Raw genomic sequence first — 15,748 nt, 5'->3', positions numbered from 1 at the left:
TAATTCAAATGAAGCTAATCGATTAGAAGATGAACTGCAAAGTTATTTTTAAAGTTTTTTTTATAAGTTATTGTATTTTGTCAAGTACTTTTTTAAAAAGCTTATGAACTTTTTCACACTGATATAACAGTGTGATATAACATTCTCAACACAACTATTACAGAAGGGTATGGCCTACAAGTGCATCTTTTATTTTACAGGAATTTAATATCCTGTAAACAAGTGCCGTGGGGCTAATCCACCTTCTAAAGGTGGAATCTGGTAATGTGTGTCTTTTTGCTGAAGTTAACCAACCTCTCTTGTAGGAGTGTGGCAGGTTTTGGTAGAGGGACACCTGTTGTGTATCTCCAGACTACTTGATGTTTTCCTGACGCAAAGCAGTGAATTTACATCGAGCTCTCTTCCAATTCATGCTGCTCTCAGAGTCTTAATGCCCCATCGGGGCTGTACATTTAGTAATATGCATTTTCACACCTAACTATTGGAGAATTGGTGGAAATAAATAAATAAATACGCAATAGTAGTTAACGTACTCAATAGAATTGGTAATGCTACGTTAATCATTTTAATGAATATATCCAAATATCCAAACAAGACTGGATATGAAAAAAACAACAAAATTGGTGTGAAATGAACCAAGGTTTATTTATAGCTGGGCCACTATTTCCTATACTTAATAGACAGCGATAGTCCACCTAAATTTTGAGTTGGGGTCATCACAGATGTCATGGAATGAGATCGCAGTTCTTAGAGGAGAAATTTGGATAGAGGAGAGGCACCTTATTTTGCCCATGTATGATGCCTGTGACTTTAATTGAATGTGATCCCCTTCATACTGTATTCACTCCCACAGACTCATGGCTGCTTGGTTTGAATTTTAGGTAGCTACCTTTACTGTGCACTGTCCTTCGTGCTTTTTACTTTCATCTTCCCTGACCCTACTGTCCCCAACGCCTACTTGCAAATAACCTGGCCTGCCTTGGAGTGCACCATATTGCTTAGGGCATTGTACATTTGACAGATGCTGTTTGCTTTGTTTTATGCTCCATTTTTGACATAATGGGCAACATCTTGCCTCTGGTGACAACAGCATGGTGCTGGGCGGCATGGTGGCTCAGTGTTAGCTCTGCTGCTGCACAGTGCTAGGGACCCAGGTTCGATTCCACCCTCGGGTGACTATCTGGGTGGAGTTTGCACATTTTCCCCCTATCTGCGTGGGTTTCCTCCAGGTGCTCTGGCTTCCTCCCAAAATCCAAACATATGTTGGGTTGGTGGACTGGCCATGCTAAATTGCCTGTCGTGTCCAGGGATTTTTAGGTTAGGTGGGTTATACATGGGGAAATGCAGGGATGGGAGAATGCGTCAGGGTGAGATGCTCTTCAGAGGGGCGGTGTGGACTTGTTGGGCCAAATGGCCTGTTTCCATACTGTAGGGATTCTATGATACTAATGTTGGGTTCAGCAGCCATGTGATGAGATTTCCTTTGGCTGTTGATAGTAAATGTAGTTCACACACTTCATCTTTTCTCTGTAGCTGCCATGATTTTTCATGTGTGACAGGATAGTGTCACTTAGGGGTTCAGACAGGAATACCTTGGCTGTCTAAGTACACTGTGTATTGATTGTAACGAGGTCAGCCAACTGGATCTCAGAATATGAATTTCCTGATTTGGGGCAGTTAATCTGGTTCAATTAGGGAACCCTACTAACATATAATAGAATCATAGAATTATTCCAGTGTGGGAACAGGCCATTCAACCCATCAAGTCCACACCTACCCTCTGCAGAGCATCCCACCCAGACCCAACCTACCGCTGTAACCTTGCATTTCTCATGGCTAATCCACCTAACCTACACATTACTGGACACTATGGGTAGTTTGGCATAACCAATCTATCTAACCTGCAAATCTTTGGACTGTGGGAAGAAACTCATACAGACAGTCACCCGAGGATGGAATCGAGCTAGGTCTCTGGCGCTGTGAGGCAGCAATGCTAGCCACTGTGCCACCCTATAAAAGGTGAGTGTGAGAGATACTGACACTCTGGTGCCTGACTCTGTATGAGACAGTACTATGGTCAAGGGCTATTCATGTGTAAATAAAGGGTAACTTGGCAGTTGGGATACCAACCTCTTTGGAGTTTATTTCAGATTCCAGCATGTTTTAAGATTGAAGTACAATCCCAGTTGAAGAGGACATCACACCATCAACTTCTCAACAGCAATGAGAGATGGGCAATAAATGCTGGTCCAGTCAGCAATGCATGCATCCCCATGACTGAATTCTAGTCTGTGTCTTGTTTTTGTGCTTTCACTTTCAGACAGCGCTGTTCATTATTCTCCCAAAACACTCACTCTTAATTGATGTTTTATTTCTCTAACAAAAACAGAAATGCCGGGGAATCTCAGCAGGTCTGGCAACATCTTTGGAAAGCAGAGTCAAGGTTTTGGGTTTGTTGGTTCTTCTTCAGAACAAGTAGTAGCTAGAACAAGGTAGTACGTTCGTTGAGGGGGCTTGGTAAAGGAATGAAAAAATAGGTAGAGATGAGCCCAGAGGGAGAGAAAGACATCTGGCAAACAAAGGGATGGATAATAGTAACAAAAACAGAAGTTGCTAGAAGAGCTCAACAGGTCTGGCAGCACCTGTGAAGAGAAATCAAAGTTAGCATTTCGGGTCTGGGGTGGCCCTTCCTCATCTCTTCACAGATGCTGCTCGACCTGCTGAGCGCTTCCAGCAATTTCTGTTTTTGTTTCCAATTTGCAGCATCCACAGTTGTTTTGGTTTTTATGTGTAATGGTAAGTCAAGGAAGGAGAAAAGCTGATAATGGAGACCGTTATGAGGTGAAAATGGCTTGACTTTGCTGAAAGCAGCCAATATGCTGATGAGGCCTGGGATTTTGGGGTGGGTAAAGGACATGCAAGATGTTTTGGTTTCAGATTCCCAGCAGCTGCAGTTTTTGGGTTTTTTTAAACCATGACCATTACTGCACCCTTTGAATATCTTGTTTTTAGTTTTAATCACCTTCTGTTCTACCTCAGACCTCCCGTTTCAACAGCATGGAACCCCCATCACGTTTCTATCTCCCATAAGTTATGAAGAAGTCACATTTTGTTACTCTCTTCACAGATACTGCTAACCCTGTTAACTATTTGCAACGAGATAACAAGGTGTAGAGCTGGATGAACACAGCAGGCCAAGCAGCATCACAGGAGCAGGAAGGCTGACGTTTCGGGCCTAGACCCTTCATCAGAAATGGGGGAGGGGAAGGGGGTTCCGAAATAAATAGGGAGAGAGGGGGAGGCGGATAGAAGATGGACAGAGGAGAAGATAGGTGGAGAGGAGACAGACAGGTCAAAGAGGCGGGGATGGAGCCAGTAAAGGTAAAGGTAAAGGTAAAGCCTTTACCTCCAAATTTAACCTACGATTTTCCTATAGACACTTCAATGCAAGACAATCACTCTAAACCTTGCTGGTGATATTCTGTTTCGAATGGGCCACCAAGTCATGGTCCCACTTGCTTCTTGTGTTAACCTTAAAGATCCCATGACAATATCAAAAAGAAGAGGAAGGGAAATCTCCCAGTGTTCTGGTAAACATCAATAAAAACAGATTATCTGGTCATTAAGTTCAGTGCACTTTGTGGTTCATTGCAGTGCACAAACTGACTGCTGTAGTTCTAATTACTAGCGTGATTGTACTTTAGAAGTACTTGGAACAGAGTAGTTATTTATTGGCAATTGTAACTTTTACACAAAAAAAGTGAAAAGTGTTCAAGTCACCATACCGTGGTGCCTGTAATAATAACAGAAGGCATAGGTAAGAAAAAAAAAAGACAAAGTCCATCTTAGTTCAATTCCTGGCTCTGGGTTTGGGAAAGACAGTACCACTACGACACCGGCTGCTGAAATATTGGGCTGGACGCTGCTGCTGAAGCAGGCCGTTCACTCTGGGCCACTGGAATCCCAGGCCACAAGACTCTGCAGAAGCTGCTCCAAGGACCAATCTCATTTTTGTCGCAAAATACTTTGGAGCAATCAAAATATGAAAAGTACAATATAATGCATCTGTGCCTAGCTCATAACATTTTAAACAGTTGAGGAAAATAATGGATAAATTACATTTAAGAGGACGCTGTTCATTGCATAATCATCATAACCTCTGAATTTAGTAATTTTCTTTATCTTTTCAGTTGAATTATTCCAATTACAATTCCTATTATCAAATCTCTTCAGAAATCCACCATCAGTCTTTTAACTGTCTCCAAGTACTCCATGCTTTCAAACCTTACCTTCCTTGCTTCTAGCATTCTTAGGTTAAAAAGTCTTATCCGATTTGTTGCTGTAATAGTAAGTTGCAGCTATTTCCTCTCTGACTTTGGTCATCTTCACTGTGCTAGTCACACTCGACATAATCTCAAGGAACAACACCTTATCTTTCCTTTCCGAGGATAGCACGGTTGCTTAGTGGTTAGCACTGCTGCCTCACAGTGCCAGGGACCTGGGGTCAATTCCACTCTTGAGTGACTGTCTGTGTAGAGTTTGCACGTTGTCCCCATGTCTGCTTGAGTTTCCTCCTGATGCTCCAGTTTCCTCCTGCAGTCAAGAGACCTGCAGGTTAGGTGGACTGGCCATGCTAAATTGCCCATGGTGTCCAAGAACATACAGGCTATGTGGATTAGTGATGGGAAATGCAAGGTTACAGGGTTAGGGTAGGGGTTGGTAGTCATAGGTGGAATGCTGTTTGAATGGTCAGTGTGGACTTGATGGGCTGAATAGCTTGCCTCCACACTGTAGGGATTCTATGATTATACACCTTACAGCCTTCTGGACTCAACATTCAGCTCCAAAATATCAGATTGTGATATCTGTCCATTCTTTTACTAATTGTTTTGTTTTGTTGATGGTTCGACTTTTCACATCCCACTCAGATCTCGAGTTTCCTTCCCTGTCCAATCCCTTTGCACCTTTCACCATCATCCTTTTTGATCTTTAACTTCTGCCTTTTGCTTGCACTGACCTCCCCTTTTTCTCTTCCCTTCATCTATCTCTGTATTTGGCTAATATCTGTTATGTCTCTAACTTTATCCAATACTGCCGAAAGGTCTTTGACTCCCTCCATGAATGCTTCCTGACCTGATGAGTATTTCGACCTTTTAGTTATTTATCTCTCTAGTTGTTTTGTGAGAGATTTTGGCTGTCAATTTTGTCCACAGACTCCTTAACCACCTTTTGTACCTTAAATGCTGCTGATCAATCCATCCCCTCAAGTCCGCCATAGTATTTCAATTTGTTTGCACAACCTCAAACTGTCATGTGAACAAATGAAATAGGAGTCAAAGTAGATCATTTGATCCCCTTGAGCCTGCCCCAGTAAAATCATGGCTGATCTGTCAGGACCTTCTCAGTCATTGCCTTCTACTGCTCCTGCTCTCTTATGTGCCCAGTCATTTCTGGGATATTCTCAGGATGCATCCAGAGAATTGTCTGCTCCTGTTAGATAGTTTATAAATATCAATCATCTGGACCATGGCATCACCCTACGTATTGTTGACAGTAGATAACACAACACCTTTGCCTCCTCAATCAATCCACCATGCCAACACTAAGATGGAGATGAACTATAATTTCTTCTAATTTCTTGTCAGTAAGCCATTCTCTTTGACTCCTTCCCACATACATTCTAGCCTTAACTCCATTTACATTGTTGGCTGCTGTCTGAGACTCTGTTGTAGAACTCTGATATGTCTTGACCACAAGCTCTGCTTTCTCTCTATATTTGCTTTGTTCCACATCATTTCCTACCTTTGCCTCTTTCTGTTTTGCAGCTGTCACCACTGCCCAAATCTGTGATTTCATCAGTTCCAGGCTCAGCTTCTCTGAAAGATTATTGACCTTAAATGTATATTTCTAGTTTTGCAGATGTTGCCAGGTGCACATTATGAACAAAAATGTTTTTAAAATATATTTTCTAATCTGCATGTTTAAAGATGTTGTGACACATATTTGAAGCTAGTGGGATTTGAATTTGCTTTTGTTTTGGATTTCTAGCCTCTGTTATTTTGCTCACGCTGACCTGCTTCAGCATGCCGCATGTTGCAATTAATTCCATAAGACTGTAAGATATCGGAGCAGAATTAGGCCATTTAGCCCATTGAGTCTGCTCCGCCATTCGATCATAGAGTTATACAGTGCAGAAAAGACCCTTTGGTCCATAGAGTCTATATTGATAATAACTACTGCTGAAGGCTAATCCCGATTTCCTGCACTTGTATCAGCCATGACATTCAAGGATATGGGACGTTTCTCAACTCCATTCTCCTCTCTTATCACCATAACCCTTGATCAATCAAGAACCTATCTCTGTCTTAAATACACGCAATGATTTGGCCTCCACAGCCTTCTGCAGAAATGAGTTCCACAGATTCACCACCCTCAGGCTGAAGAAATTCCACCTCATCTCAGTTCTAAAGGGCCATTCATTCGTTCTGAGGCTGTGGTCCCGAGTCCTAGTTTTTTCTACAGGTGGAAACATCTTCTCCATGTCCACTCTATCCAGGCCTCTCAGTATTCTGTAAGTTTTATTCAGATTTCCCCTTCCATATCCATCAAGTTCAGACGCAGGGTCCTCAACCACTCCTCGTCACAAGCCTTTCAACCCCAGAATCATTCTTTTAAACCTTCTCTGGACCCCCTCCAATGCCAGGACATCCTTCCTTCGATACTGGGCCAAAAACTGCTCATAATATTTCAAATGTGGTGTGATCAGAGCCTTATACCTCTTCAGCAGTACGTTACTGATCTTGTATTTTAGCTGTCTTGAAATGAATCTTAACATTGCATTTGCTTTCCTAATTGCCAACTGAACTGGCATGTTAACTTAAGGAGAATCCTAAACTAGGCCTCCCAAATTCCTTTGTGCTTCAGATTTCCAAAGACTTTCCCTGTTTAGAAAACAGTCTACACCTGTATTCTTCTATCAAAGTGCATAACCTGACATTTTCCTACATTGTATTCCATCTGCCATTTCTTTGCCCACTCTCCTAGTTTGCTCAAGTCCTTCTGTGGCTTCCCCACTTCCACAACACTACCTGCCTTTCCACCTATCTCTGTGACAATTTGAAATGTGCCATTCATATTCCCTGCTAGGCTAAGTCCTCCACTCAAAGCTCTGTGTGCCCTAATTATTTGATGTCAGAGTGACCATCCTCATTTTTGAATCATGCCCACTGTACTCTTAGCAATTTTCTTTGCCTTATGTTCCCAATTGCACTATCAACTCCAACATGGGGCTTCACTTTGTTCACCGCAATCCCACTCCCTCTACCATTAAGCTCTTGAGTGTACTCCTATCATTTGCAACTTGTTATTTTACGTTTTTTTTTTCTTTCTATCTGCCCTAACTTTTCGTTGACTGTGCAGTTTCTCCAGTTTCTTTCTATTTTCCATCCTGCTCAGCAGTCAGAGTTTCTCCATCTTTTTGAGATGCCTTCCTGTGGGAAGATGGCAAGATAACTGGAACTTGTGTATTTTTATCCTGGTTCCACCTGAGCAACACTAACGTTGTGAAAAGGTGACTAAGCCAGAGACTCTTAATTCTAATAAAATCCTCTGGATAGCAGGGAAAGGAAGTATGTTCTCTGTCTTCTTTAACATTCATGGTGACCTTGTTGGCCTTGAAGCTGAATGATTTAAGCTACAATTTCTCACTGGAGTTGAGGAACTATTTAGATCAAATCACATTATACCTTTTTTAAAAATCAGCTGACTGATGTACAAATAATTGAGCTAACTTTAGCACAACTTGTACAGTACTTGAGCTTTTCCCCTGGGTCTCATTATGACTCATTATTCATGGGCAGAATGTACAGAAACACTGTGGGCCAAGGAACATGGAAGGCATGCTTACCAGGGTAATGGGTAATGGTGAGTCCAAGAAAATGTCTAGTGTATAAGAGGAATTTAACTTTGAATTCTGTTTTTTTTATCATTTTATGCTCAAATCATAATCAATTTGTTGTACATACATTGTACTTTTGGTCACAAAATCCACTATGTTCAATTTTGCTTCGTTCTTTTCAACATATTTAGAAAATCTATGTGGTACTATTTAGCTGAGGCAAAAATTGGCTAGGTTGGATTATCCTGCATTTGATGGCCCTGGGCAATTTTCCACAGTGAACTTAAAGTAGTGGTAAGAGTGACTGGACAAACTCCTGTTTCCAAAAAAAAAAGGTGTGAAGGAGCAAAGTTTGAACAGCATATTTGACACATTGCAGACATTTAATTATTGGTGGATTGCTGATTATTTGTTTGATCATTTCAGTTAAACTATTCAATTATTGAATAATGGCCCTTCCACTGAGGCAATATATAAAATACAAAAGATTTATCACCCTTGTGTTCTCATAGCCTTTTGTTTTACAGACAATGCCTGTTTTAGTAAAGTTAGAGCTATATGTATTTCTAGTTGTTTTGTCTATTTTATCAAGGGTAAGTGCTTAATCCAATAAAAATGCTAATCATTAATAATTACAGTGGCATTAATTAACTAATGAGAGCACATTTAATTAATTAGGAACACTTTTGAGTAGTTACTATTCTGTCCCATTGACAACAATTTTTAATACACTTGACAACTAGTGTCAAGTTAGCAATGCAAATGATACGTTTTTGCAGGAGAGATTTATATCAAATTTTAGGAATCTTAAGTTTGGAGGGTTTTTTTTAGTCGACCTAATGCACTTTCATAATATATATACCTATAATATATATATTTCTATTCAAATACTTGCTTGTTACTTCTTTCTTGAGTTTCAAAATGGTTACCAAGAGTATAGCATTTTTCTTTCATTTAAAAATAACCTAGAGCCGTTAACCAATTGCCCTGATGTTTCATTTCTGAGCCCAGTCTTCATGATTTGCTGTTTGGTTTCTATTAAAAGTTCATGTATTCATCCCATTCATTCTGCAGCTGATTAACTTAATGACATCAATGGTCTAAGAGTGCTTCTTTAAAAATATATTGTATAGCATTGTATTGGCAGTACATTATTAGGAGATAGAATCATGTGTTTGTGAGACAATGCAGTTGAGAAAATAGCTCCAGATAAACTTCACAATGCACTAATTTGCTACATTGGCAAAATCCGTTCCAGTCACATTATCGTGTCATTATCATGACAATGTACTGTTCTATACAAAGGGCACAGTGCTAATTACATCACAGTACTATGACTTATAATTTATTGGCCACAATGCCTAAAGTTCACTGATTGCATTATCTATCTTTTCAATGTGGCATCACAATGCATTTTGGCAAACATCAGGTTGCAAGCTGCTATTGTTTCAATTGAAACAGTCTGAAATCTAACTTATTCCAACTAAAATGTATGTTTTATGAATACAAAGGAGTACTAGCATTCTACTTTTTGTAAAACGAAATCTCACTTGTACAAAATTTATAGAAGCCATTGATATGAATCTTTTTATTTGTTTTTTTGTTATCCTGTCTGAGCTCAGCTCACCAGCAGGGAAGGATTGTGTGGCAAGAACAGCAAACATATTGTTTCAAAGAAAAGGTAAGATGGAGACGTTGGGGGACAATGATAGGCTTATAACTAACTGAGTTAGCGTTTCAAAGTGCTGGAAATATTTAGTGGTCTGGCAGCATCTGTGAAGAGAGAAATAGTTAACATTTTTTGTCAAATATGATTTTTCCCAGAACTAACATCAATATTCTAAATCGTAGTCATATTTGACTCAACATTATGCAGTGGCATCTCTGCACAGAGAAATAAAATTACTGCCTGGGTTTATTACTTTTATTTCAGCTTTCTAACATTTATAGCAGTTTGAGTTTGCTTTAGTTTTTATTTCATTTATGTCGGTGGCTCCAGTAGAATTTTCCCAAATAACCAATCAATAAGATTTATATTTTTGTAGCTGGCATGAAATTTCCCCATATTGAGACCCTGTATCCAAGGTTTATTGGACAGAACACTGTTTGACAACTGGACTTTATTTATAAATAAAGAACTTGCACTGAAATGGATAAATCCTCAATGAGATCCATTGTCACCTATCCATTTCCCCTTTCAATTTACCAGGTGCACCCCTTGTGATTTATTTCTTTTATTTTTTAATGAAGCATCCCTGTCTGTCACTGACTCACAAAAAAGGTCAACTAGTGCTAGATAATTAAATGCAAATTAATGATTACAGCATTATGCAACTGAAATTGATTTTACCCCCACATATACTTTGTCACAGTCATTTCCTGCTCAACTACACATCTGGATGTACAGCAGCTACGGACAGTTTCACAAACTTTCCCCCCTGCGATCATTTGCTGGCGACACGTTTGAAAATTGCATATGCGTCAAACAAATTATGGAAATGACAATCCCTGTGCTTTCTTAGTTTGTGGCATTTTTTTTAAAGATTATTTTCAACCCTTCCCACTTCTGAAGCTTCTTTTTCCCATTTCTCATCGCCAGCAGGGAAGAGGATGAAGTTATCTCCTGAGGATTGATACCTGGAAACCCGATGTTTGGAAGTTGCCAAGAGCAGTACACTACTCTTTGATTCCTCTGTGAAATGCTGGAGGATGATGCTTAGTTTCTGATCAGTACATCTTAACTGGTGTGGCTGTGATTTTGGGAATCCTGGTGTATGGCTGCATGTTGAGGCATGAATGTGTTCACTACTGTTCCTTAATGGAGCAGGTTTGAATGAAAGAAGGAGAGAAATTAAGTATATCACAACATCTGAAGTAAGATTTCTTAATGCTAGGGGCAGTAATAGATAAGTGCATAGCAAATTAGTGGAATGCATTGCCAGAGAGGGTAGTGGAGTCGGCCTCATTAGGGGCATTTAAGCGGCTATTAGATAGGCATATGGATGGTAGTATAAGGTAGCGGTTTAGGTTAGATAGACCTTAGGTTTCGGGTAAAAGTTTGGCACAACATCGTGGGCCGAAGGGCCTGTACTGTGCTGTACTGTTCTATGTTCTAAAACAGTTTGAGCAATGTACAACTAAAGTATACTTGGCAAAATACAAACACGCATTTCTTTTAAACCGGTTTGGAAAATGCTTTGGGTGGTGAGGTGAGGTGGGATAATACTCAATGGTCTGGAGTAGTTTCCAGATTGTGTCACTGTAATTCTGTTTTACATCAATCTGAACGTCATTCGTGATGCATGTCAATTGAGTTCTGCCAATAATACATACAGGGTATGCTGCATATCAAAGAAAGATATGTAGAGCTTTATTTTCCCTTTTTTTTGACTGTTATTTTTATGAAATTTTATGGAAGTTTCGCACCATAGCACATGGTGACTTTTCTTGTGCATTATTCTGCTTAACACATCAACTTTCAATCGAAGCCTCATGGTGCCCTCCTCATTCAATCTTGTGGTAGCAGAAGTGGAAATGCTTACTACTCCTGGAACGTTCCAATGCTTATGCCACGGTCACCATATTTAAATTCAGCTGTGCACCACTTCAAATGCTGCAATCAGGCAACTTTACTTTAACAAGGATAGCCAAGAACACCAATGTAATGATGTGACCTATATGCTCAATACGACACACTGTTTCTCAGACAGGAACCTAGAGGCCTAGCATATTCCTGTCTACCATTACTTTCAAGCCATGGGATTTGGAATTTTCCATGCCCCTATCAACACTATTCCAATACAATTCCACATATTTGGAGTCAGACGTAGCCTAAAGAAACATGGTCGTGGATGTTGGAGGTCAATTATTTCAGCTCGTGGATATCTCTATAGGAGTTCCTCCAGGGTAGTGTCCTAGGCCAAAGCATCTTCAGCTGCTTCATCAGTCACCTTCCTTCTAGAAATTTGCTGGTGGCTACACAATGTTCAGCACCATTTGTGACTTCTGGGATACTGAAGCAGTCCATCTCCAAATGCATGAATGATCTGGACTATATCTAAGATTAAGCTGAAAAGTAACAGTTATGCTACACAAGTTCCAAACAGTGACCATCTCCCAAGATGCCCCTTGATGGCATTGCTATCACTGAATCCTCCACTGTTAACAGCCTGGGGGTTACAATTTGACTAGAAACTGAACTGGACGTACAAATACTGTGGCTCTAAGCAGTCATAGGCCAAGAATCCTGTAGTAACATGCCTCCTGACTCCCCAAATTCTGCCCACTATCTGCAAGGCACAAATCAGGAATGTAATGGCATTCACCCCCACCCCACCCACAACATATCCCAATCCAAGTGCAACTCCAACAATGCTCAATACTCGACACCATTCAGGGCAAAGCAGCCCAGTAGATTGGCAGAATGTCCATAAGCATTCAGTCCCCCCACCACTATACAGTTGCAGTATGTATCATCTACAAGATACAATACTGTATTTACCAAGGCTCTTTTAGACACCATCTTCAAAACATACAACAACTACCATCTAGATGGACAAGGGCGGCAAAGTTAAGAGAACGGCACCACGTTCAAGCACTCATCAAAAACACTCAGCATTCTGACTTGAAAATATATCCCTGTACCTTCAGTGTCACTGGGTCACAATTGTGAAACTCCCTTCCTAACAGCATTTTTGGTAACTGATACCAAATGGACTACAGTAGTTCAAGAAGATAGGTTACCATCACCTGCTCAAGGGCAACAGAAATGGGCTAAATTACTTGTAATATAAAGACAAATGTGAGGTTTAGGAAGGCCTTGTCGGCATTTGTTAAGGATTTTGTTTCCATGGAAAATAACATTTTCTTTTCTGTTTTTCTTGGAAAAATTTATTCATAATTGTTTAAGAGTAACCTAACAGGATTAGTAACCATCAATGTTGTTTTATTTCTTGTGGGGATTTGGAGTTTTAGGATTTTTTTCTAATTTGCAGTTTATGTAGACTTCTTTTTGTTGCTTCCTGTTACATCATTACTTTATCTGTACTTCCCACTTGCCTTTTTGTTATTCATTTACAAAGTTCATGTTTGTTCTACTCGCATTCCTAAACTTTGTGATTATGAATTTTCACTACTTTGTTATCTGAAGAATTTTGTTTTGAAAGTATGAAAAACAACTTCATTTCCTGTGGCAAAAAGTCCTCAACAAACGCCGCTCCATTATATTGTCCTGATGTACTGACATGTAGGCCTTCATGAGCCTCATACATGGTAGCTCATATCCATCTCTGCCTGTGTTCTCTTTTCAGGCCTATAGATTTCTCACACACAAGCTTAACATGATTTTTGTTTTAATTTTTCCAATAAATCAGTTCAACTCTTCAGCTTCAACCTTGCCTAACCAACATACCCCAAGTCATGTTGAATCACCAACTTTAGCATGAGTTTTAATGCTGGTTTCTACTAAAACTAAGTTTTGCCAGGGACACAGCTCATTTCCCTCCTGAACCCTGAAGCAGATCTGGAGAGGGAAGATGTGAGTTTTCATGTTTAAATCTTAGAATTATCAATCAAATGTCTGGCTACAGTTTTACATCGCAACTTTTGAGAGTTGTGAGGAAACAGCAGGGAAGTAGAGTTGAGAATGATTAGGTCAGCCATAATCTCAGTGAATGGCAGAGCAGATTCAATGGGCTGTATGGCCTACTGCTCTGGCTTCTTATGGTTTTGATGTTGAAAAAATATTTTTGCAGCCAGATGTATTTGAGTGCTTGTGAAATATTAAAGGCAGTAATAACAACATTGTTTCCTTTTCATTAACCAATCAATAATGTTTAATAGATATTTTTCAGGCTACATAGAGGTTTATAGTGGAAGTCTCCAGAGGTCAGTTTTGGGGCACTTGTGATCCTGACTTATGTTGATGATGGAGAATAAATGCGAAGTTTGCAGATGATACAAAACTTGGAGATATTATAAACTGAAGAGGGCTGTGTAAAACTATAGAAGGACATTCAGAAGTTGGTAAAGTGGGTAGAAAGGTGGCAGATGAAGTTCAATGCACAAAAGTAGATGGGGAATTTTGGTGGAAAAAAATGTAGAAATACAGTATGAAATAAAGGGTACTACCCAAAAGTGTGTGCAGGAGCAGATATACCTTGGAGTATACGTACATACATCAGTAAAGGTAGTAGAACATGTACAGTGAGCAGCTAATAAAGCATACAATGTCCTTGACTTTTTAATAGAGGCATAGAGTACAGGAGCAAGGAGGTTATGTTGAACTTTATACAAGACCATAAGTTAAACCTCAGCTAGAGTACTATATACAGTTCTGGCACTACATTATAGGAAGCATGTGAATGCAATAGACAACATGCAGAAGAGGTTTACAAGAATAGTTCAAGGATGCAAAACTTCAGTTATGAGGATAGATTGGAGAAGTCACAACTGTTTTCCTTGAAGCTAAGGCTGAAAGGAGATTTTATAGAATATTTCAATGTAGAGATGTGACTGGACAGAGTAGATAGGGAGAAACTGTTTACTCTCATAAAGAGATCAAAAACGAGAAGCCCCAGATATAAGGTAACTTTGCAAAAGAAGCAAATGTGAGGTGAGGAAAAACTTTTTCACATTATGGGATTTGAGGGTCAGGAATGCACTAACTGAAAGTATGGAGGTGGCAGTTTCAATTAAGGCAATAGATTATTATTTAAATTATTCAAAATCACAGTAATAATTCTGTGAAAAGATTGTTTAAAAAATATTAAAAGTAGGCCCAGATAAAATATATTTGTAATGATGATAGGATCAGTCTATTATCATTTGAAGGCCTGTTTCAGACTTGAAAATTTGCCTTTCCAGTGGTGAAGGAGTTTAAAGCTTAAAGATATTCGAGTGTGATGGCTTTGGTAATAGTGTAATTTATGTAGTTGGAGGTTTCTTGTATCAGTGAATTCAGTTAATGGAATAGACTTTGAGAAGGAGAGAGAAGATTTCTTCTTCCTCCCTGGTTCTGTGGTTATGACACTTGCAGATTGCCTGCAATCTTTTGAGAGAACTGTGGTTGTTTTCTGAATGGCTTTCTCCTTGTGCTGGTGTCACTGAGAACTCTCTCTTAGGGTGTCTCAGATCCCTGCATGGGGAGTTTTGTCAGAAGGATAGGGGCTGCCAAAGCTATGGGACGGAGGTTTGATTGTTCCCTGGTTGTCCTCCCTTTATCAACTTATTGAAAATTCGGAGAATAGAGTCTCAGTTGTAAGAATTAAATCAATATTCCTCCGAGCGTGCTGGAAGCTATCTTCATTGACCAGTATCATCAGAAACCAGGAAAGATACAACTCTGTGTGCCGACGATTCTTCACGTCGTGGAAGCTGCTTAAGTGAACTGGGCAGTTACACCTCTCTCATTTTTCTTTTAATTTATCCCTTAACTGTGTTTGTCTGGCTGCCCTTATGCGAGTGGAGGCTTGAATCAAAGAAGATTAGGTTTAAAATAATAGATGTTAATTAGATTACCTTGTTTAACTTTGTTCATCTAAAGCTAATATATTAATAATAACTAGGTAATTCTTTTGTTTAAGCAGTTAACCTGGTGTCTGGTATTGGATAGTCACACTCTGTGACGGGTTAGTCAAAAAATCAGGCACCACTGGGGTCAATTTTGATGCTCTTTTTGTTTTAATTTTACCGTGTTGTGAATACAGGAATAGGGAAGCTGATTTTATTTGGCTGTCTGTCTTCATGTTATAACAATTGGACGTCCTGCAATGAAATGCAACAGGCTTGTTAATTTCCCTGAATCTTGTTGGTTATATTGAATTTATTTTCCAAGCCCAATTTTACAGCGTT

The 15,748-nt window shown here is 39.6% G+C and overlaps 1 protein-coding gene across 8 annotated transcripts in view; it reads left to right on the top strand.

Annotated features, from left to right (window-relative positions):
• The window catches only part of rbks (ribokinase), a 170,811-nt gene that overhangs the window by 304 nt on the left and 154,759 nt on the right, over positions 1–15,748 (top strand). Inside the window, exons 2-3 of one of the 8 annotated variants that reach the window (XM_048596533.1) lie at positions 9,520–9,578; positions 10,497–10,771. The exons of the other annotated variants lie outside the window; for them this stretch is intronic. The gene's annotated coding sequence lies outside the window, so the exon portion shown is untranslated. The remainder of the gene's footprint in view (positions 1–9,519; positions 9,579–10,496; positions 10,772–15,748) is intronic. 8 annotated transcript variants of the gene reach the window in all.

The sequence above is a fragment of the Rhincodon typus genome, chromosome 5, assembly GCF_021869965.1.
Source record: "Rhincodon typus isolate 14 chromosome 5, sRhiTyp1.1, whole genome shotgun sequence".
Classification (NCBI taxonomy): domain Eukaryota; kingdom Metazoa; phylum Chordata; class Chondrichthyes; order Orectolobiformes; family Rhincodontidae; genus Rhincodon; species Rhincodon typus.
Note: the sequence above shows the minus strand (reverse complement) of the source record. Positions and strands in the feature narration are given on the sequence as shown.